The following is a 27,839-nucleotide window of genomic DNA, read 5'->3' as shown; positions in this document are numbered from 1 at the left end:
ATAAATTCAGACATTATTCCCCTCCCAAACGCAGATACGCTTCTCCCTGGCCCACTGCAGAATTTTCTCTTTCTCCACAAATGTATGGAGTCTCACGATCACCACCCGTGGCGGCTTCCCGGCTCTAGGCTTCTGCCTCAGGAACCTATGTTCTCGGTCCACTTCAGGCACCTTATCTCGCACCCCTTCTGCCACCAGCCCCACCAGCATCTTAGAGACGTACCTCATGGCACTTACACCTTCCATTCCTTCAGGCAGGCCTACTATTCTTTGGTTCTGTCTTCTCGAGGTATTTTCCTGCTTCTTTACACGGTCACTGTGGTCCGAGATCACTCCTACAATATCCCGAATCTGTGCCCCTGCACCTCCAAACACACCTCCACCCGTACCAGAGAACTTTTCAGGGGTGCCACAGCTTCTGCGATGGCCTTTGCGTGATCTCCACGCATTTCTTTCCTCTGTTTATAGAATTCATCCTTTGGTAAAAACCATCAGCTCCTGTATCTGGGGCCTTCCAGCTTGCCCTTCCCCTACCTGCATGCTGGAAGAGGCTGTTGCTGCAGCACAAGTTTGTTTCAACTTTTCAGCCAAATCTCTCACTGTTTTCTGCTGGGTCTGGTGATCAGCAGATATGCCACTCCTGGGGTAAACTACTCCTCTAGCATTCACCTATTCCTTTTCATCAAAATTCCACCCAGTTCTGTGTAACAAGAGCTCGTTACTGTGACTTCAGGCAGGAGCAGCCATGTGACTATTTACTCCATGGTCACAAACGGAAGTCGGAATTTTGGAATATTATATCCAATGGATCCACTATCTCTGCTGCCACTTCCTTTAACACCCTAGGATGGGTGTTCGATCAGGCCCCGGGGACTTTTCTGCCTTCAATTCCAAGACTTTGTTGCGCACTGTTTCCCTATTGATGCTGATTGTACCAAGTTCCACCCTTTCTGTCACCTCTGAATTGCCTGTTCCTTTTGGAATGGCACTCATGTCCTCCACCGTGAAAACTGAGACAAAGTATTGATTTAGCATCTTTGCCATTTCTGTGTCCCCACTATTAACTCACTGGTTTCATCTTCCGAGGGGCCAACATTCACCTGAGTGACTCTCTTCCCTTTTTATGTACCTGTAGAAGCTTTTGCAATTTTTTTTGATATTTTGCGCTATTTTTTTGTTTGTAATTTACCTTAGCTCTTTTTATTACTTTTTTTTAGCATCCCTTTGTTTATGTTTGAAAGTTTCCCAATCTTCCAGCCTGCCACTGGCCTTTGCAATATGATATACCTTAGTTTTTGTCTTTATAATGTCTTTTACCTCCTTGTTTAGCCATGGATGTTTTTTATTCCTCTTACCATCTTTCTTCCTCACTGGGAAATATTTTAGTTGTGAGGAATTGAGTATCTCCTTAAACAACTGCCACTGCTCATTAGCTGTCCTACCTTTTAGCGTTCCTGCCCAGTCCACTCGGGCCAAATCGGTCCTCATGCCGATGTAGTTTTCTTTGTTTAATTCCAGGACACCGTGTGGGACTCCACTTTCTCGCCCCCAAACTGAATCTTGAATTCTATCATACTATGGTCATGGCTCGCTCGTAGATCCTTAACTATGAGGTCAATAATTAATCCCTCCTCATTGCAGAACACCAAATCTACTACAAATCTAATTCATTTCTGGTGCACATGTACTTCAGGGAAGAAGCTGATAGTTAACTATTTGGACAGGTGAACATCTTAAAAATCAGTTTTAAAAATTGAACCAGCTAGAAATGTAATGAAACCCACAAATTTCTAAAAGGATCAAGATTTTTGCTGCCAAATGCCCCACAAGCATAAAGTATTGATGAGGTACAATTCGGGAAAATGTGAAGTGATTGATTTTGTCAAGAAGAACATGGAGAGATGATACAAATCAAAGGATGCAACTCTAAAGGGCATGCAGGATCAGCGGGACCTGGATGCATCTGTGCATCAATCATTGAAGGTGGCCGGACAAGTTGAGAGCAGAATGAGTAAAGCATACAGTATCTTAACCTTTATTAATATGGGCATGGAGTACAAGAGCAAGGATGTTATGTTGAATATGTATAAGACACTAGCTCAGCCTCAGCTAGAGTATTACATCCAACTCTGGGCACCGCACTTTCGGAAGAATGCGAAGGCATTGGAGGTACAGTGCAGAAAAGATTCTCGAGAATGATTCTCGGGAACAGGAACTTAAGTTGTGAAGAACTATTGGAGTTGGGACTCTTTTCCTTGGAGAAAAGAGATTGAAAGGAGATTTGATACAGGTATTCAAAATTGTGAGGGATCTGGAAACTTGTTCCCATGTGTGAAAGGATCAAGAACGAGAGTGCATCAATTTACAGTTATTTAAAATTAAGAAACAGAGACATTTGGTAACCTGAAGTGTTATATTGTATATTCTTTGCATATTCACAAAACAAAATTAAGTTGGGATTTGATGTGTTTTGAATTTGAAAATCGGGTCAGGCTGTGTTTCTGTTAATTCCTGATTTGTTCTTTTTATTTCAGGAGAAATATTGCTTTATAATTGAACAGTATTTCCTTTAGGCGACTGGAAGTGTGATACAATAATGTGACTGAGGCTTGTTAATGCACTTCAATTAGTAGGAAAAGCCAAATTCCTTCTATGACAATATCATCTAAGTTGCTTAATAATAATTTCTATGAGTCTTAAAACTGTAGCAATTCATGTTAAACACTTTTTGTTTATGAACCTTTTCTTAACAGTACACGTTTTATATTATGTTGTGAAAGAACAAACCACTTTTATTGTCTAAAGGTTAAAACCCGCACTATGTAATAGTTGTAGTCCAGTTAACTAGCTGTTTAGATGGTTCTTCATATGTTTATAGTTCAAGATTTAATGTCTGCTTCATGCTCGAGTCCACAATCACACATACAACGACACTTGTCAGATCTGCTGTTTTGCTACAGAAGTAAATATGGAGGTGAGAGGCCTGCAGGGGGAAAATGAAACAAACATTCTCAACATGAACCTGCAATCACGCTCACAATACACTCCTCCTTACAGCAGCACTTCTGCTAATATTTATACAGTTGAATATTTTCATAATCAGGCAAGATTTCTACTATTGAAATTAAAATCTGGAATATGAAAATCTGGAATGTTGACTACACGGTGGCACAGTGGTTAGCACTACTGTCGCACAGTGCCAGAGACCCGGGTTCAATTCCGGCCTTGGGTGACTGTCTGTGTGGAGTTTGTATGTTCTCCCCATGTCGTCTTGGGTTTCTTCCCACGGTCAGAAGATGTGCAGGTTAGGTGGATTTATCATGCTAAATTGCCCCTAAGTGAGTTACAGGGATAGGGTGGGAGATTGGGCCCAGGTAGGGTGCTCTTTCAGTGGGGCTGTGCAGACTTGATGGACCAACTGGCCTCCTTCTGCACTATAAGGATTCTATAACGTACTCTTGATTTTTGTTTTGTTCAGATTAATGACTTTTAATACAATTTTGTGTTACATTATTCAACAATGGAGCACGAGATTAGGCAGGGAGCTGATCTGTTTTCAATGCTTCATCATATTGATTTTAGGTCTGATACTATGACTATGTATACAGGAACAGACCAAAAGACTGGAGCTGTCAAAGACAACAGATATGCTAAGCAACAAAGATTGCGTCCATCATTAAATCTCCTACTTGATGTGTTACAACCTTGAATTACCTTGCAAAGATGAAAGCTGACCTGCTTCTGCAGGAATGTGCAATGCCACACCTCAACTCCTTCAGGCAATGATCGCGATGGTGGTCCCATGGTCATCAAACTGGTTAGGAGGAAGCAAGGCAATGATCTCCGCCAACCCACCATCTATGAAGTTAAGGAGGTGGTGGGTGGGTGTCTCATCATGCCAGACATGTTGTAAAATAATGCTCCGCTTTGGATAATTAACATGTATGTCCTGACGCAAAACAGCAAGTGGCTGGTTGGCCTTCAGCCGCTCCCACTGCTGCTGGCCACTTCCAGGCTGGTTGTTCTGGCTGGTGACTTCAACTCCATCATCGATGCGGCTAGATGATTTGGCAGGACCAACTGCAAACTGGACTTCAGCTCAGGAGCAGCATGGTAGCATAGTGGTTAGCACAATTGCTTCCCAGCTCCAGGGTCCCAGGTTTGATTCCCAGCTTGGGTCACTGTCTGTGCGGTGTCTGCATGTTCTTCCCATGTGTGCGTGGGTTTCCTCCGGGTGCTCTGGTTTCCTCCCACAGTCCAAAGATGTACAGGGTAGGTGGATTGGCCATGCTAAATTGCCCTTAGTGTCCAAAATTGCCCTTAGTGTTGGGTGGGGCTGCTGGGTTGTGGGGATGGGGTGGAGGTGTGGGCTTGAGTAGGGTGCTCTTTCCAAGAGTCGGTGCAGACATAATGGGCCGAATGACCTCCGTCTGCACTGTAAATATGCACTTCTGCACCGTGAGTATCACAGCCTATGTTCTGTGTCCAGACTCCTGATAGAACCTGTAAAAGATGTCAAGCTGCACAATATCTTCAGAAACCCTGCAATGGAGTGTAATGTAGATACATCTGGTCACGGCCAGATGGGTCCATCCGTTCCAGGATAGACTTTCTATTTGTGTCCTGGGCATTCATGGTCTGATCCATTGATGTCAAGCTGGTGTTCTTTTCATTGCCTCCTACTTGCTGACTGTCACTTACAGGAAGACCAGAGGGATGGTGGGGGATATGGAAGGTGGACATGAAATCGTTGACCCCAGAAAACACTGAGGAGCTCAAGAGGGAGTATAAAAGTTAGAGAACTATGAAACCCCTCTTCCCGTCCCAATACATTGATGGAAAGTGATCAAGGCGAACGCCAATGTTTTTTTCATCTTCAAGGCTAGAAAGGAAAACAGGAAAATCTCCCAACTTCAGAAAGGCATGCAAAATCTGCTCCAGCTGCAGTCACTGGGCTGTAAGGGTCCTTCCTGTTCCTTCTTGTTTATACCCTGTCCATTCCCTTATTTACCATTTAAAAAATTTCTGCTGTTACATTTTTGATCCATGGACGTTTAATGGACCTTTGATTTTAAGGCAAAGCAGCCTTTAATTCAAACAAACAGATTTGCGAAGGCTGTGCTGTTTTAGGCTGGTGATTGGAGATTAGCTAACATTTGTGCTGACTTGGTTTGACTGATGTGGCTGGTGGTCAATTAATGGGCTAAAAAGGCTGTGCTCTGCCTGCTAACAGGTGGTGATTGGATAGTGTCCCTCTGGAATGTTTCTCAAAGCCACAAGGTTCCATTCTAGTTTCACTTTTGGTTCTATAGTTTGGGTGGAGGATTCCAAATACTTTTCCCCAAAGGATCCAGCTAAGCTCTCTCCATATGGCCACTGTGGGGCCTCTCTCTCTCTCTCTCTCTCCAGTGCCATTCTCTTAGAACTTGAAAGGCTTGAGAATAAACCACAAGCTGAAGACAAGGTTTGATTTGAGAAAAAGTGTCTCAAGAAAGAAATAGGCCTGAGAATAAACCACAAACTGAAAGCAGAGTCTGATGTGAATCCAAGGGGCCACTCCAGGAAAAGCTATGAGTAATACATTTCATGGGCAGCACGGTGGCGCAGTGGTTAGCACTGGGACCTCATGGCACCGAAGTACCAGGTTCGATCCCGGCTCTGGGTCACTGTCCGTGTGGAGTTTGCACATTCTCCCGGTGTTTGAGTGGGTTCTGCCCCCCACAACCCAAAGATGTGCAGGGTAGGTGGGTTGGCCACGCTAAATTGCCCCTTAATTGGAAAAAAATTAATTGGGTACTCTAAATTTTTTAAATAAAAAGAAAAAAAGAGTAATACATTTCTAAACTACAGTGAAGATCATTGCAGGCTGCAAACCAAGGACTTCAATCTACAAGCATACTGTGAAGAAAATGAAAAATGAAATGAAAATCGCTTATTGTCACGAGTAGGCTTCAATGAAGTTACTGTGAAAAGACCCTAGTCGTCACATTCCGGCGCCTGTTCGGGGAGGCTGGTACGGGAATTGAACCATGCTGCTGGCCTGCCTTGGTCTGCTTTAAAAGCTAGCGATTTAGACCAGTGTGCTAAACTAGCCCCTAGAAAGTATGCAGCGAATCACCATTTGAAACAAAGACTTTTATCTCCCAACCTTTATCCATATTATTTTACCCCTTTTCCCCCCTCTCTGGGTTTGTCTGTCTTGTGTGTGTGGATAGAAGGCGTGACAGTTAAAGGGGGTAGTAGGCTAGCTTGTCATTATTCAGTTACATATACTGCATATTTTATCATTATCCTTGTTATATAAATAAACAGGAGTTGTGTTTCAACTTACAAACCTGGTGACTGTAATTATTGGACAACCAAGGACCAATGACCTCAGGAATTGTTATCAGAATTACTGGTTAATTCGCTTGTGTTGTGACTCTGGGGCATGTGGGGCACATTGAACAAAACATGTAACGGAGCTAGAAACATTGATTGGTCTGTAGTAGTTTCCGTAGTGGTTAATCATTCCCAGGAAAGACCTGAGCTCCGAGATGTTTTTAGGGGTGCTGCTTCTTTAATGGCTCTCACTTTATCTTCCATTGGGTGTATCCCTTGAGCATCTACCCTGTATCCAAGTTAAACCACCTCATTCACCTGAAAGGTGCACTTTTTGATCTTCAGCCACACTCCTGCTTCCTGGAACCTCTTTAAAACTTCATCCAGATTTGCCAGCTATTTCTCCTCATTGGACCATCTAAATAAATGATAACTTTGGCCATCCCTTGCAGTAAGCTCTCCGTTGTCGACTGGAAGATGGCACAAGCTGGTGAAAACCCAAAGGGTAAATGTGTATATTGATATAGTCCTTTGAGGATGTTTATGGTGACATACGTTCTCGACACCTCGTCTAGTTCCAATTGTTGGTGGGCGTGGTTCATTTCCAACTTAGTATATGCCAGGCTCAAGTCAACTTTTTATGTAGGTCCTCTATTTTGGGTATGGGGTCAAACTTCAGACCTTGATTGATCGTTAAATTATAATCTCCACAAATTCTGATTGTCTTGTCAGGTTTAACTGCCGGTACAAAGACTATAGCTCCAACAGCAAATTGTGCCGGTTTGATAATGCCCAGATCTTCCACTTGAAACAATTCTGTTTCAGCTTTTTCCACAGGCCTCTCCCTAAAAACCTTGGTGCAGCTTCTGGATCTACGTGGATCCTAGCTTGTAATCAACAACAAAGAATAAAGAAAAGTGCAGCACAGGAACAAGCCCTTCACCCCTCCAAGACTGTGCCGGCAATGTTGCCCGTCGAATTTAAAAGCATCTGCACTTCCGGGTTCCGTACCATCTATTCCCATTCTATTCATGCATTGTCAAGATGCCCCTTAAACGTCACTTTCGTATCTGCTTCCACCACTTCCTCCGGCAGTGGGTTCCAGACACCCACTACACTCTTGTGTAAAAAGCTTCCCTTGCACATCTCCTCTAAACTTGCTCCTTGCACCTTAAACCTATGTCCCCCAGTAACTGACTCCTCCACCCTGGGAAAAAGGTTCTGACTATCCACTCTGTCCATGCCCCTCATAAGTTTGTAGAGTTTTATCAGTTCACTCATTAACCTCTGCCGTTCCAGTGAGAACAAACCGAGTTTATCCAACCTCTCCTCATAGCTAATGTTCTCCATACCAGGCAACATCCTGGTAAAACTCTCATCTGCACCCACACAAAGCCGCCACATCCTTCTGGTAGTGTGGCAACCAGAATTTAATACTTTATTCCAAGTATAGCCGAACTAAAGTTCAATACAGCTCAGCATGACTTGCCAATTTATGTACTCAATATCCCAGCCAATGAAGGCAAGCATGCTGTATGCCTTCTTGACTACCTTCTCCACCTGTGTTGCCACTTTCAGTGACCTGTGGACCTGTACACCCAGATCCCTCTGCCTGTCAATACTCCTAAGGGTTCTGCCATTATTGTATATTCGCTACCTGCATTAGACCTTTCAAAATGCATTACCTCACATTTGTCCAGATTAAACACCATCTGCTATCTCTCAGCCCAAGTTTCCAATCGATCTTTATCCTACTGTATCCTCTAACAGTCCTCATCGCTATCCGCAATTTCATCAATCTTTGGGTCATCTGCAAACTTCCTAATCAGACCAGTTACATTTTCCTCCAAATCATTTATATATACTATGAATAACATCGGTCCCAGCACTAATCAAGTCCTTCCCTTTGGTGAAGACCGATGGAAAGTGCTCATTCAGTACCTTGTCTATTTCCTTTAGTTTCACGCATAGATTCCTTCCCCTGTCCTTGAGTGGGCCAACCCTTTCCATGGCTACCCTCTTGCTCTTCATATACGTGTAAAAAGCCTTGGGATTTTCCTTAATCCTGTTTCTCAATACCTTTTTTGCAACCCCTTTTAGCCCTCCTGACTCCTTGCTTAAGTTCCTTCTTACTTCCCTTATATTCCTCACTGGCTTTGTCGGTTCCCAGCCTTCTAGCCCTTACATATGCTTCCTTTTTCTTTTGGACTAGGCTCACAATATCCCTCGCTATCCAAGGTTCCCGAAACTTGCCATACTTATCTTTCTTCCTCACAGGAACACGCCGGTCCTAAATTCCTACCAACTGACATTTGAAAGCCTCCCGCATGCCAGATGTTGATTTACTCTCAAACATCTGCTTTTTTCAGTTTCAGCTGACTTTTCAGTTCCTGCCGAATATTGTTATAATTAGCCTCCCGTCCCATTTAGCACCTTCACCCGAGGACTACTCTTACCTTTATCCAACAGTACCTTAAAACTTGCTGAATTATAGTCGCTGTTCCCGAAATGCTCATCTGCTGAAACTTTGACGACCTGGCTGGGCTCATTCCCCAATACCAGATCCAGTATGGCCCCTTCCTTCGTTGGACTATCTACATATTGTTTCAAGAAGCCCTCCTGGATGCTCCTTTAATCTTTCACTGTTCTTGGAATACTTCTTGAGACTTCATTAAGACCTCATTCAGGCCCCTCCTTTAATCTTATTGATCTCCAGCCAGTTTAATTTTGTCTCCCAGAGCCAACCACATCCATCAATCGTGATCCCTGACCTGAGACCACCATAAGTGGAAGCTATGCTGACTGCTGTCTGTAACTCACAGGAGCTCTAGTTGTTCCTATTATCTTTATGACCGCTCCATTATAGAGGGCTAATTTTGCTGTACTGTTCAGAAATTTTAAGGGTTGATCTCCTCCTTTCAGACACCGGTAGGTACATTTGTTTATAACAGTAGCTGATGCCGCGTGTCCGCCTCTATTTTTAATGGTCGGCCATTCACTATCAGCATTATATGAAGACATGACATTACGTTCTCCAGCTGGACAATCCTTCATGTTATTTACCAATGCTTGATTACTTGCTCTGTTTGTGCTGGACTGGCTCTGCTTGCTTCTATGTTTATGCCTTAGATGGGCTCTTTTCCCACACCCATATCATTCAGCTCGTTTGAATTTATGCACTTCTGAGGAGTGGTTTCCTCCACACCGAAACCACTTTGTGTTGCCTCTCAGCTGCTTAATTATTCCTGTTTTGTATTCAATTCATGGCCTCAGCCAGATGCCACATCATTGCTTCTGGCGCATGATTTAAATCTGATCCAAAGTCATAGGGCGGAATTCTCCAATAATGGGGCTATGTCCCCACTCCAGCGTCAAAACAAAGTCCAGAGTGATTCTCCTACCTGAAAGGGGGTAGCAGGGCTCCGGAGTCATCCTCGCAGCTCTGGCTGCCAATACTGGGCCTTGCACTTCCGGTCGGGAGTCCGCGCATGCGCACGGCGGTGGCCTTCGGCGGCTGCCCCGCGCGACATGGCAGATTCGCACCGTGGAGCAGCCCTGAAAATATAGGCCCCACCGAGATTGCGCGCGCCTGCGGATCGATGGCCCCCAATCACTACCCTGGCCGCCTCTGAGGCCCCCCTCGGTGAAGGTTCCCCCAGCTCCCCCATCAGGCCGGCTGAGTCCGCAGCTGCCGCCAACCATTCCCGGCAGGCAAAACATGGTTAGAACTTGGCCAGTTTTTGGTGAATCGCGCGGAGGGTGGGGGTTGGGGGGGGGGGGGGGGGGTCCCTCTGTCAATGGCCCTCTATCAATGGCCTCCTACCCGTGCCGCGTTTTCGGCGTCAACATTCCCCGCTCCCGCGCCAATCGCGATTTCAGGACGGAGGCTCGGAGAATTCCTCCCATAGCACTCTGCAATCTGCTTCAGGCTGGCTCCGAATGCTGTGATGGTCTCCCCCGGGGCTCTCCCCTTCAAATTAAACTAATACTTTTGCAGTGTCACCGAGACGTTGGGGTGATCATTTTTTTTTCAAATTAAGGGGCAATTTAGCATGTCCAATCCACCTACCCTGCATGATTGTGGTGGTGAAACTCATGAAGGCACGAGGAGAATGTGCAAACTCCACATAGACAGTGACATTGGGTCGGGATTGAACCGGGGTCCTTGGTGCCGTGAAACAGCAGTGCTAACCACTAAACCATCATGCCACCTTCGGTACGGTGATAATGCCCCTTCACATGTCCCACCAGCTCTGCAAACAACTTAGAAGCAGGATCCCCCAGAGACGTTAAACTATGAATCAGATTATAATGGCTGGCTCCTGCACATGAAAACTAAAGTGACTTTTTTTCTGTCCTCACCCTGTATTCCTGTTAGCCCTGAAAAAATACTCCAGCCTTTCGATATACTGCACCCAATTCTGAGTAGTTGGGTCAAAGGCTTCCAGCTTCTCGAAGAGAGGCATGCCTGTTATATCTTCCTTAGGCCCCAAATGATCTGAGTCACTTTGCAGTTTTTTTTAACAAATCTCTCATCAAATTCCTCGCTGCTAACAAAGTTGCTTCAATTTATTTCATCGCCAATGTAGTAAAGGAAAGATTGGCGATCACTATTCAGTATGTGTCACACATTATAACATTTTATTTACAAATAATATTTACACCGAGTCTTATCTCTACAACCTCTGGAATCTACTCTGGCTATAAATGCCCACGCTTTGCACCAAAATCCCCATGCTCGATTCCCATTGGGCATTGAGGTCACAAAACTCAGCCGATGTATACTCCTTAAAGGGACCAACTAAAACAAAGGCTTGTCAAATTGAGCTTTTGTTTTGGCACACATGTACGAGTAAGAATGTTTTTAAACGTTCTTAAATGTTCAAATAAATTTAGATCACAAAGAAACTGACAAGTGCACATCAATGCAGCTGGGAAATCATTTGGTCTAGTTTGTTTTCAAATCATTGTCAGGTTAGTTACTTATTAAAACGATGCTTAAAACAATGATGAATACAGATTACAGCTGTATTTTTAAAATTTTATGAGTTGCCTCTCTTAAATGCATCAATGGAGATATTTTTTCTCATACAAGAGACACAAGTGAACAATTACCTCCTATCATGCTGGTCGAGCGTGCTAGTTCATGGAGGATTTTATGTTTGTGATTGAGAAAAAAACTTGAACCACAATTTAAGTCTGGAAAAGCAGTACAATTTCAACCATAATTTGTGTCCCATTTGAAGTCTGTGGCCAAGACAGAAACTGTGCCCCAATACCTAATCTGTAATCTTTGACAGCTGGTGGCAGGTTTTCTCTGCTTACTATTTGGAGTAAATATGAGACTAGAGAACAGTTTGGTTATGAATAATGTGCAGAGGAAATCTTCCATATATACCAACTCTCCATCCCTTCTGTGTCAAACACACTTAAATCAAAGTGTAGCCAGGGCCCAAATTATTTTATGTGGCAGTTGGGTGATTCCTGTAACATGCGAATGCAGATTCTACAGCTAAACTGTCCAAGGTATTGGGGCAGCACATCAGTATGAAACATTTATTTAAAAACAGTATAAAAAGTGTTACATACTGTATTTTATGTTAAAAAGAAATAGAGACTGCAAAGCTTCTTGAGTCCCTAATAATAGCTATCAACCAACACCTAGCTGCCTCATCAGCTTTAACACCTAGCCAGCTGAGACAGCAAGGTGTTAACCAGCAGTTAGTGTAGGAGGTAGATAACCAACACCTGGTACACTAATACTTAGCGTTCAGGAACCAAATGGCATCATTTGACACTCATCTCTTAAATCCTCATTGAAATGCAGCTGGTTAAGCCGCTTACATTTCACATTTCGCTCCTTTCACCTTCCAAAATTTGACATAAAGCTTCTTCAAAGTCATCTAATTAAAGATCTGACATAATAGGTAACATAATCCCCAAGCATATCACATTTTGCAACAGGCAGGACAGCATTGGAAATAATTGAGTTGACAAAGGCATGAAATAAATTTTTAGTGGTAGTTGGACTGAAATACAGGAGGTGGCTGATGATTAAAGTGGAAGGAGGCAGGATATATAGGCATCAATCTGTCTCAGGAGATGATGAACTGCATCCAGGGTGTATGTCACTTCTATATTGAACATAGTTTGTTGTGGCAGTAGAGGCCAATTCATGAGGGGTTGATGATCAAAGGAGAAACAAGCGGGCTTAGTGATGGAGAGAATACTTTTTTTTGGCAATCTTTTTCATTGGCTTTTCTCATATTATAAACAGTTGTTGTGTATATACATTACATTTTTCTTGCCCGTGCTAATTTACTTTATTTTTATAGCCATCTAAAATGGCCACCTGCAAAGGGCCATGGGAATTGCGGTCAACTTGGACACGGACAAGTACACAGTCTCTGTGTATTGTGCCAAGAACCCAGACCTGACCGAAACTTGTGCCCATTAAAAGTCAATCACTATTTCCCCAGGACAATAGAATTTGAATCAAGGAATGGCAACAATAGCAGACTAACCGGTGCCACTTCCCCTTATTTGGAAAGGCATAAGTACCTGGGACAATAATAGCTAGGACCCGCCCAGCCACCGAGGTATCCACCACTTAATTAGCCAGGATCAATGAGGGTGATCGAAACCCTATCGATCCATTGGATCTGGAGTTAGGACCGCCCAAAAGGGTGTGAAAAAGAAAAAGGATAAGAAGCCCTGCGCACTAGGGACCGGCCTCTTTTGGACCGGCCTGTGTGTAACCAAATGCAGCAAATCAACCAACCAAGTTCAAGGACCCGCGATCGCTTCCTGAAGGACGAGCCCAGCCGAGACGAACCTGAAGACTTCCAACCGACCCACATGGACACAGATAAAGGCCTTATCTCCTGCACAGAGCCAGTATCCCCGAAGTTAAGTAAAGGTCATCTTAATTATTAGGTTTAGTTTAGTGCATAGCTGTGTGAATCATTGCATATAAAACAAGCGTGTTTGTTAATAAACTGTCTTTTGAACTAATTTACTGGTTGTGTGGTCATTCGGTCAATATAAGAAACAGCTTGTGGTTCACATAGAAATAAAGAAGTCAACATTTTACAGAGAGGTTTGTTTTGTCCTTCATTTAACTAACTCTATGTACATTTTGTTGGATTGGTCTATGATACCCCCCCCCCCCCTCCCCCCCCCCCCCACACACACACACCCCCCGCCCCCCCCATTGGTTTCAGCACGATGGAGAGAATACATGGTTGGATCCAGACTTTAGTGCTGATACAGTTACAAAGAGGAAAATAGAAGAAATTGTACAGCTGGAGATGAATTCCATGAGACCTTTCATGACAGTGAACTCATAGAGTGCCAGGAGTCATGGGTGTGTTATGGGCAGATGTGCAGTGGAGTTAAAAAGAAAGATGAGCAATTATTTAATCGCTTGCACAACCATTGGACATGCAAAAGCACTTTACAGGCAATAGAATACTTTTGAAGTGTAGTAACTGTCATAATGGAGGAAGCACAGCACAACAAATAGCAATGTTGATAATGACCAGATCATTTGTTTTTGTGATGTTGATTGGAAGAGAAGGATTGGCCAGGATACCAGTTCTTTGAAATCATGCCATGGGAACTTTTATGCCCACTTGAGAGGGCAGACTCGCCCCAGTTTAACATTTCAACCAAATGTCAGCACCTCCAGCAGATCAGCACTGGACTGTCAGCCTGATCTTTGTGCCCAAGTCCTGGAATGGACTTGAACCAAGAACCTTCTGACTCCAAGGTGTTACCAACTGAGCCACGGCTGACACTTTTGCAGCAAAAATGTCATTTCACCTCAGTGTCGAATCATGAATTATTTTTGATCTTCCACAGCAGACATCTTCTGAGTGAGAATAACCTTCAGAATAGCCTTCAGAAGTAGTTATTGTTGAATTATAGACAGTCAGAAGTGATCAGGGATCTACAGGCCAGTGAGTGTTATGTTAGTCGTACGGAAACTAATGGAGAAAATTCTGAAGGAGAGAATCTATCTCCACTTGGAGAGGCAAGGTTTGATCAGAAATAATCAGCATGGCTTTGTCAGAGGGAGGTCATGCCTAACAAAACTGGTTGAATTGTTTGAGCACGTGAATACATGAGGATCGTGCAGTTGATGTTACTTAACATGGATTTCAGCAAAGCATTTGAGAAAGTCCCACATGGGAGATATAAAGAAGGCAAATGCACATGGGATACAGGGGAACTGTATAAAGTGGATTCAAAGCTGGCTGAGCTGCAGGAAACATAAGAACATAAGAACTAGGAGCAGGAGTAGGCTATCTGGCCCCTCGAGCCTGCTCCGCCATTTAATGAGATCATGGCTGATCTTTTGTGGACTCAGCTCCACTTTCCGGCCCGAACACCATAACCCTTAATCCCTTTATTCTTCAAAAAACTATCTATCTTTACCTTAAAAACATTTAATGAAGGAGCCTCAACTGCTTCACTGGGCAAGGAATTCCATAGATTCACAACCCTTTGGGTCAAGAAGTTCCCCCTAAACTCAGTCCTAAATCTACTTCCCCTTATTTTGAGGCTATGCCCCCTAGTTCTGCTTTCACCCGCCAGTGGAAACAACCTGCCCGCATCTATCCTATCTATTCCCTTCATAATTTTATATGTTTCTATAAGATCCCCCCCCCCCGCATCCTTCTAAATTCCAATGAGTACAGTCCCAGTCTACTCAACCTCTCCTCGTAATCCAACCCCTTCAGCTCTGGGAATAACCTAGTGAATCTCCTCTGCACACCCTCCAGTGCCAGTATGTCCTTTCTCAAGTAAGGAGACCAGAACTGAACACAATACTCCAGGTGTGGCCTCACTAACACCTTATACAATTGCAGCATAACCTCCCTAGTCTTAAACTCCATCCCTCTAGCAATGAAGGACACAATTCCATTTGCCTTCTTAATCACTTGTTGCACCTGTAAACCAACTTTCTGTGACTCATGCACTAGCACACCCAGGTCTCTCTGCATAGCAGCATGCTTTAATATTTTATCATTTAAATAATAATGCAGTTTGCTGTTATTCCTACCAAAATGGATAACCTCACATTTGTCAACATTGTATTCTATCTGCTAGACCCTAGCCCATTGACTTAACCTATCCAAATCCCTCTGCAGACTTCCAGTATCCTCTGCACTTTTTGCTTTACCACTTATCTTAGTGTCATCTGCAAACTTGGACATATTGCCCTTGGACACATCCCCAACTCCAAATCATCTGTGCAAATTGTGAACAATTGTGGGCCCAACACGGATCCCTGAGGGACACCACTAGCTACTGATTGCCAACCAGAGAAACACCCATTAATCCCCACTCTTTGCTTTCTATAAACAAGGGGTGATGGCAGACGGCTGCTTCAGTGACTGGAAACCAGTATCCTGTGGCGTACCACAGGGATATGTGCTGGGACCCCTATTATTTGTCATTTATACAAATGACTTAGATGACTATGTGGGGGGCACGATCAGTAAGTTTGAGGATGACACAAAGATAGGCCGGGTAGTTAACAGTGAGGCTGAGAGTCTTGGGTTCCACGAAGATATAGGCGGGATAATCAAATGGGCAGAAAAGTGGTAGATGGAACTTAATCCTGAAAAGTGAGAGGTGTAACACTTTAGAAGGAGCAATTTGACAAGGAAATATTCAATGAATGGCACCACACTGGCAAGTCCTGAGGAACAAATCGACCTTGGCGTGTTTGAAAATAAATCTCTGAAGGCAGAAGGGCAGGTTAATAGGGTGCTACCCTTGCCTTTATCAATCGTGGCATAGATTACAAAAGCAAGGAAGTCATGTGGAGTTATATAGAACATTGGTGAGGTCACATCTGGAGTACTGTGTGCAGTTCTGGTCACCATATTATAGTAAGGATGTGTTTGCACTGGAAAGGATGCTGAGGCTTTTTACCAAGATGTGGCCAGGGATGGAACATTTAAGTTATGAAGAGTGGTTGAATAGGCTTGGGTTGTTTTCGCGGGAACAGAGAAGTCTGAGGGGCAACCTGATCGAGGTGTACAAGATTATGAGGGGTATGGACAGAGTGGATAGGGAGCAGCTGTTTTCTTTAGTTGAAGGGTCGTTTGTAAGGGGACACAAGTTCAAGGTGAGGGCAGGAAGTTCAGGGGGGATTTGAGGAGAACCTTTTTTACCCAGAGGGTGGTGATGGTCTGAAATGCACTGCCTGGGAGTGTGGTAGAGGAGGGTTGCCTCACATCCTATAAAAAGTACCTGGATGACCATTTGGAACATCGTAACATTCAAGGCTATGGGCAAAATGCTGGCAAATGGGATTGGGATTGTCAGATGAGGTGCCTTTCATTTGGCGGTGCAGACTCGATGGGCTGAAGGATCTTTTCTGCACTGTATGTTTCTGTGATTCTGTGATCAGTTTATTCACTAGGTACTGTATTTCGGCTGCATGCACATTTCAGGTGAGATTTAAAAAAAACTTTCATCCTATTGGTCTAGGTGGATTTGTCTGTCTATTTTAATTAATCTGTTTACAAGCCTTGCATCAGCAACATAGAGATGCCAGAATTCTACCTTCCCGAAGACCATTGTAACAGTATCCCAAGGAAAGGACATTTCAAATCTACTTACTTCCCATGTTCCTATGTTTGACAAACTCAACCACCTACATCAGGTGATCTAAAATATAGATGGTAGATCGCCTATTTACATGTTGTAGTAGAAAATATGCAATTATTATTCCTAATCTATAACATATCAAGTAAAGTCGCCATAGTCCCAGATGACCATGGGCTGCTTTTGGTGGCGATTTAAGTGAGGGTCACCACACCTCAGGCAAGGGGCTAGGTTGAGAAGGTGGGGCCTTCACGAATAACCTCAGCCCATATAGGAATGAACCCACGCTGTTGGTCTTGCTCTGCATTACAAACCAGCTGTCCAGCCGACAGAACTAAACCAGAATGGGGATGTGTTTTTTTCCTTATTGTGAATCATTCACTGTAGAGTATTGAAATCTCATTAATCCACCGTGTCAGAACAATTTGAACTATTGGAACACATCACAAAAGTTATTTCCTGGAAGTCTTTATTGGCTACAAAGAAAATTACACACTCGCAACATCTGCAGTATTACAACAGGAAAAGAGCACTTTTGTGGCCTAATGTTCTCATGGATTTGGAACACAGAAATCTGCCGACCAGTTGATTACTTATTTGTTCATGATGATTAAAACCATATTAGCTAACAACATATCAATATCTTTTGACCTGTACCTTGTTTTAACTTCATCCCAAAACTAAATAGCCTGGATTATCCAGTTTCGGTATCTGCTCGTGGGAATTGCATCCATAGTGGCAATAATGTGCGCAGAAATTATTAATCAAAGGCAGATACAATGTTTTATTGATCTTCCCCATTTTTGAGTTGTAGTGACTGAGCCTCACTATTAAACTTTATCTGAGGTAATGTAGATAGGACCACCCACAGTAACCAGGAAGAGTCCATATATCAGAGGAAAGGGAGATCGGAAAAGGTAAATCCGATCTTTTGTAGTTTCTCCTTGGAACATCATCTTACCGGCCTTCAAGCTGTAGATTTTCCCTTGACCTGCAATCGTCTTCTTGTTCCATTTCCTATTCCGAGGAGTAGGTAAGGAGATGGGTCTGCCCCAGGAATATGATTAAGCTAATGTAAAGATGTCTCCCAGAGGATTATTAAATTGAACAAACAAACTTTATTTGCAAGGTTGCTTCAATGTCTGCAGCTTCGAGCTAATCCATAGTATACTCTTTCTAACGAGGAAAAATCCTCCCCTTAGAAAGATTCCCCATGCTAGGTGTGATTGTTCAGATCACGTGACCCTTACTCAGTAAGGTTGACTTTAAACAGCCAATCAACACATCTCTCTCCCTTTTTACAATCCTTATTTGACAAATTACTTTGACAGTTGAACAGAGAACACTATCAAAATCTGAGAAATAATTACATTGGTGCTTGGTCCTGAATTCCAATGACACACAATATACATAGCTTCAATAATTATAAATCAAGTCTTTTTTGTTTCTGGTGGAGCGGCGTAATTCAATAGTTTGAGCTGCTTCCACAGGATCGACTGTAACAGTAACTGTAATAACGGACACCTCTTTTGGCAAAGGCAGTTCAGTATTATTTGCTTCACGGTGACATAGGTTATGTTTCTTGATACAACACTGCAGCAACGCCATTTGGAGCGGCGTCGCAGGTCAATAGCAATCATTTAGATGGATCGAGGTGCACAGCAATTGCATTCTCTGTTGCAAGCTTCCTCTTGGTGAATGTTCCAAGACCAACTATGGTGTTCCCTTAGCATAATATGCAAGAAGGCCAGAACAGATGATAAGTCGGGTAAAAAATGCCCATAGTACTTTACCATCCCCGAAAGCGACTTGAGTTTGGTTTTGTTTGTGGGGTAGGCTTTATTGCCTTGATATTTTCTTGTACGGCGTGTAATCCTTGTGCGTCAATACAGTGCCTCAGGCAGAGCACCTCGGTGGCTTGAAGGGTGCATCTCTCTTTCTTGAGGTGGACTCCAGCCTCTTCAGCACCTGCTAAGTTTGCTAGATGCTCAGCCTCTGCCGATCCAGTTATAAAGATAGCATTAAGGTTTACGACAACCTTGTGGTGGTCCCAGTAGCAGATTCTCAATTGTCCTTTGAAATATTGCACATATTGAAGACATGCCAAAAGACAAGTACGTGTACTGGAATGGAAGTGCGTGTACTGTAATTGTGTGCGTTTATTGTGATATACCCCCGGGAAGTGTTATCTAATGTGAATTGCTGGTGCACATGACTCATATCCAGCTTTGTGTAAGATTTACTTCCTGCCGGCTTTACATACAAGTCTTCAATTCTCGGAATTGGATACTTATCCAGCCTGGCGGCCTGGTTACCTGTTAGCTTATAATTGCCGCAAATGTGGATGAACTTATCCAGTTTCAATTCGAGGACAATGAGTGCTGCCCATTCCAAAAATTGAACCAACTGGTGATGTCTTGTACTTCCAAACTGTGTAACTCAGCATCCATTGTTTTCTTGTAAGGTATATGAGAATCGGGGAGTTGCCTCTGGATCAAAATTAATCTTAGCTTGCAAGATTTTGATTTTGCCTAATTCGTCACGGAAGACTCTGTTGTATTTTCTTAACAATTCTGGCATTCCCCCTTCCTGCACTTGAAAAATCTCAGAACATTTCAACTTCATTTATCAAAGCCAATCATGGCCCAGAGGTCTTGGTCCTTCACCCGTCATTATTATTACCAAGAGCCGGACAGACTACTGTCTTTATTACTTCTCCTGTGTACATCTTCAATTTAGCAGAAGTGCTCTCCAAGTTCAATGGTTGAGTATCCTCTCTCAGGTACTGAAATGTCTGCTCACCCATCATGGTGCCTGATGCCCCTGAACACATTTTCATACTTAGCGACTTCCCATTTTCACGGAGTATTACAGTAATAGGGTCTGGCGTGACTGCTTTAAGATTTAAAAAAAAGTAAATATCAGAATCAATGATGTCAGGCTCTATTACATTGCTTTGACAAAGAGTCACCTGACTCGAAACGCTAGCTCTTTTCTCTCCCTACAGATGCTGCCAGACTTGCTGAGATTTTCCAGCATTTTCCCTTTCGTTTCTATTACATTGTGTACTTGTAACATCTTGGCTGATTGTTTACTTGGCAGTCTTGAATTTGCTTGCACAGTTTTATCAAATATCTTCTTTTATGAGAATAATGACACTCAGCCTCCTTAAACCGACACAATTCAGGAGTGTGGTTACCCACAGATGGTAACATATAGGGTTGCAAGGTGCTTAGTAGTGCTGTCTCACAGCACCAGGGACCTGAGTTCAATTCCAGCCTTGGCTAACTGTCTGTATGGAATTTGTGCATTCTCCTTGTGCCTCTGTGGGTTTCCTCCGGGTGCTCTGGCTTCCTCCCACAATCCAAATATGTGCAGGTTCGGTGGATTGGCCATGCTAAATTGCCTCTTAGTGTCCAAAGATGTTCCGATTTGTTTATGGGGTCACAAGGATAGGACTGATTGGGCAGGGGAGTGGGCCCAGGTAGGGTGCTCTTTCAGAGGGTTGGTGCAGTGTCAATGGGCCAAATGGCCTCCTTCTGCACTCACAACTTGAGTTTGTGTGCTCTGTAGCTCCTGTGAATCTTTTTCAGCTCTTTTCATGGCCAGCACTATCTCCGATGCCCGTTTGAAATTTGCATCAACGTCTGCTAGCAATCGGTGCTGTATGACACCATCGCTCACACCACAGGCTAACCAATCCTGCAGCTTGTCGTTTATGGTTGTGCCAATATCACAATTCTCTGGTTATCTTAAGCATAGCCAAATAAGTCGCAATCAATTATAATATTAATAATCTTTGTTGTCACAAGTAGACTTACATTAACACTGCAAAGAAGTTACTGTGAAAACACCTGGGGCTCTCACTCTTGAATTAAATTTGAATCTTTATGACTGATGGATTGAGTTGAAAATAACCCTTCACTAAATCCTTGAGCTGGCTGAATGATTTGGAGTTTGGCATGCTTGGGGCATTGAGACTGTGCACAGGTTCATAAGTCTGACTTCCACAGACACTCAGGAAAATTGCTTTGTACTTTTCCTCCTTCCCTATTTCATTTGACTGGAAATAAAACCCAAGGTGCTCAACTTATTGACTCCAGTCCTCTCTGAAGGAGTCGACTGGGTCTTGTCTGGTGGGTATATATAATTTCCCTTTGTCTTCATTTAAAACACAATAATCCCAGGACTAGGGGCAACGGCAGGATTGTTTGTCCTCGTTGCCAGATGTAAAGATGTACTCCTGAAAGCTTTTTAATTGAAGCAATGAACTTTATTTACAAGGTTGTTGAGTTAGTACATAGTGCACTCTTTCCAACTAGGAAAATTTCCCTTCCAGAGATTCCCCAAATTAGATATTGATTAGCTGTTTAGACCACATGATCTTTACTCACTAAGAACATGACTTAAGAACATAAAAACTAGGAGCAGGAGCCATCTGGCCCCTCGAGCCTGCTTTGCCATACAATGAGATCATGGCTGATCTTTTGTGGACTCAGCTCCACTTTCCTGCCCGAACACCATAACCCTTTATTCCTTTATTCTTCACAAAACTGTCCATCTTTATCTTGAAAACATTTAATGAAGGAGCCTCAACTGCTTTGCTGGGCAGGAAATTCCATAGATTCACAACCCTTTGGATGAAGAAGTCCCCCCGAAGCTCAGTCTTAAATCTACTTCTCCTTGGATGGTCTTAAAGTGACAATCACCACACTAAGCAAATGACCCAGCCCATCTAATTTGTGCAGTCTGAGTCCCAGACAGATGCCCTCCGTGTTTAATCTGTATGGGTCTAGTGCCTGGGCAAAAGGTGACAGATATTGGAACAATTGTAGAATAAATTAATTTAATCTACTTATATAGGTAAATTATGAGTTTTTTTGCGTTGAATTCTTACTTTGCTATGTCATTAGACTACATTCAAATCATTGAATAATTCAGATTTTCTTAATATGAATATAGCTTCAAATTATTAGCAGTAGCTTTTATTTGAAGCTCCATGGCAAATATGCAATGCAAATAGCTTATTGTCACGAGTAGGCTTCAATGAAGTTACTGTGAAAAGCCCCTAGTCGCCACATTCCGGCGCCTGTCCGGGGAGGCTGGTACGGGAATCGAACCGTGCTGCTGGCCTGTTTGGTCTGCTTTAAAAGCCAGCGATTTAGCCTTGTGAGCTAAACCAGCCCTCAGTATACTCAGTATATGCTATCTTACTGTCATCTGCTCAACAGAATTAAGTTCAAGCATTTTCTGATTCATACTTTCAAATGGACATAGCAAACTGAAGTAAGTTTATAGCACCTCATGGAAACACTTTGCCATTTAGACCAATGAAAACTATTCTTTCCTGAGGGTTAACCATTTCAAAATGCTTCACAGTGTTCTTGTTACATTTCAAGATTCTGTGTCCAGTTTTCAATGTTATGTTTCTTACAGAATGCACGAACACAAGTCATTTTTGCCCTTTTTTGTGAAGAAAGATGGTTAGAATGCTCATTTCCCCCAACGATTGAAAGCTGTAGCAATTCTTTAGTTTCATTTGGTAACCAGTGATCATCTCACACCTATTCTGCCATGCAGGTTTCTGGTCCTGGTTGGCAGAGGTTGTCTAGAAGGTTTTCCCCTTTGGCTGTGAGCACAAGAAATTAAAAATAGAGTTGAAAAGGTGGGAAGTTAGCCAAAGGCAACAAGGCTGCAAAATCAGCCAGATTTTGAAGTAGAAAACTGAGGGAAAACTTTGGCCAGTTTTCGAAGGAGGATGTAAGAAAAAAAAGTCCACTGATGTGCAAGTAACATGTTAATTACCTTATTAAAATGTATAGATGATTGCTCTGATTTTATGCATTTAATTCTATTTGAGCCATTGCTCTGTAAGTTCACTTGCTGTGAAATCTCTTAGCAACTCATACCGAGCGTAATTTCACAAAACAATGTTGAAGCCCACCTTTTGAAAGGTATGGAGAGATGTGTGGAGATATGAATACTTGATTCTGATTGCAGACATTGAGTGGAGTCTTCCTGACCCCTTGAAGGCAGGTTAGGAGGCAGGTCTGAAGGAAATTTACATGTAGGGTCGGCTAGCCAATGCCTTTCTGCCTCTGAGCGATCTTGCAGGAGACGAGATCAAAGTGAGTGCAACTATATGCCCAGAAACAGTTAGTAGCTAATAGGCCCATTCAGAGTCTAATGGGGAACACGTCTATGGAGCAGCCAGGATCTTGCCAATGCCAAATGGACCCCCTAACGAGACTGAAGCCTGGCAGCTAAGCAGGGGTTGCAGCCCGGTGATAGACTGGGGAAGGTCATTGATGTCTCATTTAAAAACCCCACCCCCTCACCTCCTAGACCCTTTATATTCACTCGGCCACAACCGTGGCCAAAAGCTGTCCATGGGAGAGTTTCTCTCTCCACGCTGATTGATGTGTTGGCTTGTGTAGGCTTGAGAGATGAACAGACACTTCCAACACAGATGAAGGTTCAACTCAATTTTATTAACTACTTCTAACTAACTAACACATGGTGACTGTGGGTCTAAATAATGCTAACTTGAACTAGAGACCTAAGCCTTGTCCGAATCAGTTGATTCTCTCAGCACGTGTTGTGAGTCCATGCTGGGCTGAAGAAGTTCCTGTTACACTCAGAGGCAGCACCCAGAATGAGCGGGAACCGTGGTGTCCTTTGCCTTTATAGTGTGTGTATTCTAACTGGTGATTGGCTGCGGTGTTTGTACATGTTGATTGGTCCCTGTGTGTGTCCATCAGTGTGTGTCTGCACCATGATAGATTGGTATATATTATGACACTGATGGCTTGGCAGCTGTGGCCACATTGATGTATTTTTCTCCTGTTCTAATTCCTGAGAGGGTTTTGCCCTCTTGAGGTGTCCTTGTGGTCTCTTGCCAGTCTTGGTAGCACCCACATTTCCTGTAGGGTCTTAATCGGCTGCCTCCAGGAAGATCTTTAAACTGTGTTAGCCACCACTATCGGAGCCAGGACCCGCATTTGTCCCTGATGGCAGAAAACTTTCAAAGACTGGTAGATTCCTCTGTCACATTGCTGAGTTAACACTATTGTAAATTAGATATTGAGCATTGATGTACCATCAATTCGACTCAAGACACATTTAGGATCCAAACTGTGGCTTTAATCAGCTAGTTGTTAGCCCGGTGGTCGACTACAGAGAATGGCCGACCGCCGGGAACTCTGGGTACTTATACGCCGCCTCGGAGGCGGGGCCTACTTGCCTCTCGACCAATTGGAGAGCAGTCACATGACTAGTCACAACCAATCGGACGAGAGACACATGACCAGCCAGAGCCAATGGGAAGCCAGTGCTCTGCACCAATGGCAGTGCTCATATCCATACCACCACAAGCAGCTAAACACACTCCTGAATATAAAGAGCTCAATATTTTGTAGGTGAAAGAATACTTAAGGGAAAACACTAATTAGTACATGTGCGATTGTGCTAGTTGTGAGTAATATATAAGTTTTTTTGGTGATTACGTTATTGTGATCTTGTGATTGACAACATTCAGAATGCGCGCCAAAGAATGCTACTCAGAGAAAGCTGCCAAGATGATATAATCTCAAATCCTGGAGAGGTTAGGCTCTAAGAATATTTTCTATTGGGAAAATAATCTCTACTGATCCACATTTTTTTCTTTTACTGTCAGTTTAATCCCTTTGCCTCCGATAAGTCATTTCTCTCAGTACGCTGACAAAGATTGATTGCTTTGCAAGTATTGAATTGGAACCGTTGCACCAATGTTCTTTCAATCTGTCCAATAAATCTGTGGTGGATTTTGTTTGTTTGTAAAGAGAGGAAACAACTCCAGTGGTTAGAACTCTTACCTCAAGTTTTAATTAGAAATTCCTCAAAAAAACCCTATGCTACACTCTCCGCTATACTTTGAATAAAGATCAGAGATGCTGTAGTGATTTCAGAAGCAATCTTCATCTTTTGTACGCTGTCTTCTGAGCTATAAGTCAGAATTTTCGCCGAGCAAATCATTAAAAAAAAAAATCTAATTAAGGGGCAATTTAGTGTGGCCATTCCACCTCCCCTGCACATCTTTGGGTTGTTGGAGTGAGAACTACACAGAAACGGGGTGAGGGTGCAAACTCCACATGGATAGTGACCTGTGGCCAGGATCGAACTTGGGTCCTCAGTGCCATGAGGCAGTAGTGCTAACCACTGTGCCATCATACCACATCGCAAGTACCACATGGCAGAAGCTGCTAACACCAATGTTCTCTTGTTTTGGATGAGGTGAGAGGTGGGATGGGTGGGTAGGATAGTCAATTAATACTCAAGAAAGATTAAGGGCGGGATTTTTGAAAAATGACAAATATAATTTTCAACTTAAAAATCAGTGTGATTCCCGTCGATCCCAGCAGCGTGATCCAGAATGCAATTTTTAAGCACTTAGATAAAAGATTTTCCCCCACATGAAAAATGCTGCACCTGAGACGTTAAGCGCCTGATTTACCTTCCCGGGGTTCATCTGAGTACTTCAGTGAAGTGCTTCATTTCAATGGCTCCACAACACTTGCTGTCATTCAAGCCAGGAGGATGGCAGCGAGGAAACCTGCTTCTTGATTCATAGAGGAGACTCTCACCCTTATGCAGGATGCAATGGAGGAGAGGTGGCCAACAACATACCCTCGGGCTAAAGGAAACCCTCCAGCAAGGTGATAAATCCAGCCTGGGAGGCGGTCGCATCGCTGGTCAGCCTGACCAACAGGACAGCGGTGCAGTGTTACAAGAAGATGAATGACCTACTTCATTCTGCTAGGGTAAGTCCTCCCGGTCTCCACCTTGCTATCACCCCTTGGAATATCACCTCGATCCTACATGCTGCCACCGTGCAGGGCCCCTACACCGTACCTCCCACAAGCTTCCTCACACCCCTCAGCACTGCTCATCAGAACCCTTACCTGTTTACGCACAGTTCCCACAAATGCCAGGTAAAAGCAACATCTGACCCACCAGGCCCATTTGTGTTCCTGCAGGATAGGTTTGCCCACAAGCATCGCAAGCAAAAGAAAAGAGGCGGTGGGATTCCCGAGCTGAGGATTCGGATTCCTTTCAAGAGTAGAGCCCTGCAGCTCACAGGGGAGGTGCTGGCCTGTGCTTAGAGTTAGGTGGGCCTGAGAGAAAAATGAGGAGCTACTGTACCTTCACGCAGATGAGCAAACTCAAGGGAGTTCTTTATAGTCCTTGTGCAGACCATGTACTAATACCATCTTCCTTGCCTTGCAGGAACATCACCCACACAGCTGACCCGTCCACCATCCGTGTCCCACTGCCCACTCTCGAGACTACCTTGGAGGAAATGTCGGAGGAGCATAGCAAAAATGTGTCACAACTATCATCCGCACATCCACCATCGTAGAGACACGCACCCCGGTGGGTGACCAAACCAGGTAGGCTTCTGGGTCACTATCTGGTGAGCATCACACTGTTTCTGATGTACATCAGGTGGAGGCAGGAATATCCCAGGAATCGGACAGGCGGAGGTCTGATGGATCCCAGGGCTCAACTGTGTCCCAGTCAGTTGCTGTGCCTCTGGACCTGTTTGTCCCTCAGCTGCTTGAAAAGCAAAGGCAGATGCAGGAATATCAGGAGGGGGTGTCAGTGAAAGTCCTGCAACTGCAAAGCTGAAAGGAGGCCTTCCACAGCCTTCTGAGGTGTTGGTGGCACTGCATTGCACCCCGGCCAACACTACAAGGGTAGTATCGACGGTGGAAACCCTGGGGCAAGAGGTCAGACACATGGCAGGAGAACCCTGAAGCATGGCTCAGACCTTCAGGACCATAGCTGATGGCTCCAATTGCATGGTTCAGGGAATGGTGGGCTTCCATGACAAGCAGCACCAGATAACGTTGAGGCTTCTGGAGCTCACTCCAGCTGCACCTCCATCTTATGGAGTAACCCAAGGCCTCATAAACTCCCAAAGGCAGGAGGATCCTGTCATAATATACATCCAGGTATATGATGGTGCACAGACAGGCAGTGATTGACACACAGGATGACCAGTGAACACACAGAACACAGCAGACAATCACCAGACAGGACACGGCCACTATAAAGCCAGAGGGCACCAGTTTTCCCGTTCTCTCGGGATCCAGCCTCTGAGACAGTCAGAGCTCGTGAGCAGCAACTAAAAAAAACACCATGTGGTAGTCAGATAGTCTGGTCAGGCTAGCCTCAGGTCTCCAGTCAAGTCAGCATAGTGTCAACCCACAGTTAAAGCATGTATGATAGTTAAGTGTTCAATAAAATTGAGTTGCGTTTCTTCAAGTGTTGGAAGCCTGTTTCTCTCACCACTGCAGTAAACGCAGTCCTTGCAGACCCAACTTACCAACACATCAGATCCACTGGAACACAGCCCAGCATTCCACCCAGGAGACCATGGGAGAGCTCAACCAATCTCAACCTCCCGCTTCCTGAGACCAGCACAACTCACGGGCAGCGGGCATAACAGGGTGGCACAGCAAGACCAATTTCACCCATTAGTAGGCCAGGGCCCTCCAGTTCCCAGCCCTCCAAAGGGCACCTGCCAAGGGCATCTCAGGCAACAGGCGTGGAAGGTATCAGGCCATCTCCATATCTGATGAGCATCCTGGGAACACACCAAGCCGCAGTGGGTGGGTTCGCAAATCTAAGGGGCACAGCGTGGGCATGGGCGAAGTTAGGGACAAGTAGTTGGGGGCATTTTCACTTTTAACATTTGGATATGTCACTGAATTAAATGTTATTTTTGATCACCACCACCGGCTCAGAATCTTTAACCCTCCTCCCAGTGGCATGTATTCTTCCCAGTGGGACATAGTTGTTCTCTTTGGCCATCAATGCCCACCAGACAGCTAGGAGCTCTCAGTGTCAATGTT

The sequence above is a fragment of the Scyliorhinus canicula genome, chromosome 11 (genome assembly GCF_902713615.1).
Source record: "Scyliorhinus canicula chromosome 11, sScyCan1.1, whole genome shotgun sequence".
In the NCBI taxonomy this organism is placed as follows: Eukaryota; Metazoa; Chordata; class Chondrichthyes; order Carcharhiniformes; family Scyliorhinidae; genus Scyliorhinus; species Scyliorhinus canicula.
This window is presented reverse-complemented; position numbering follows the sequence as displayed.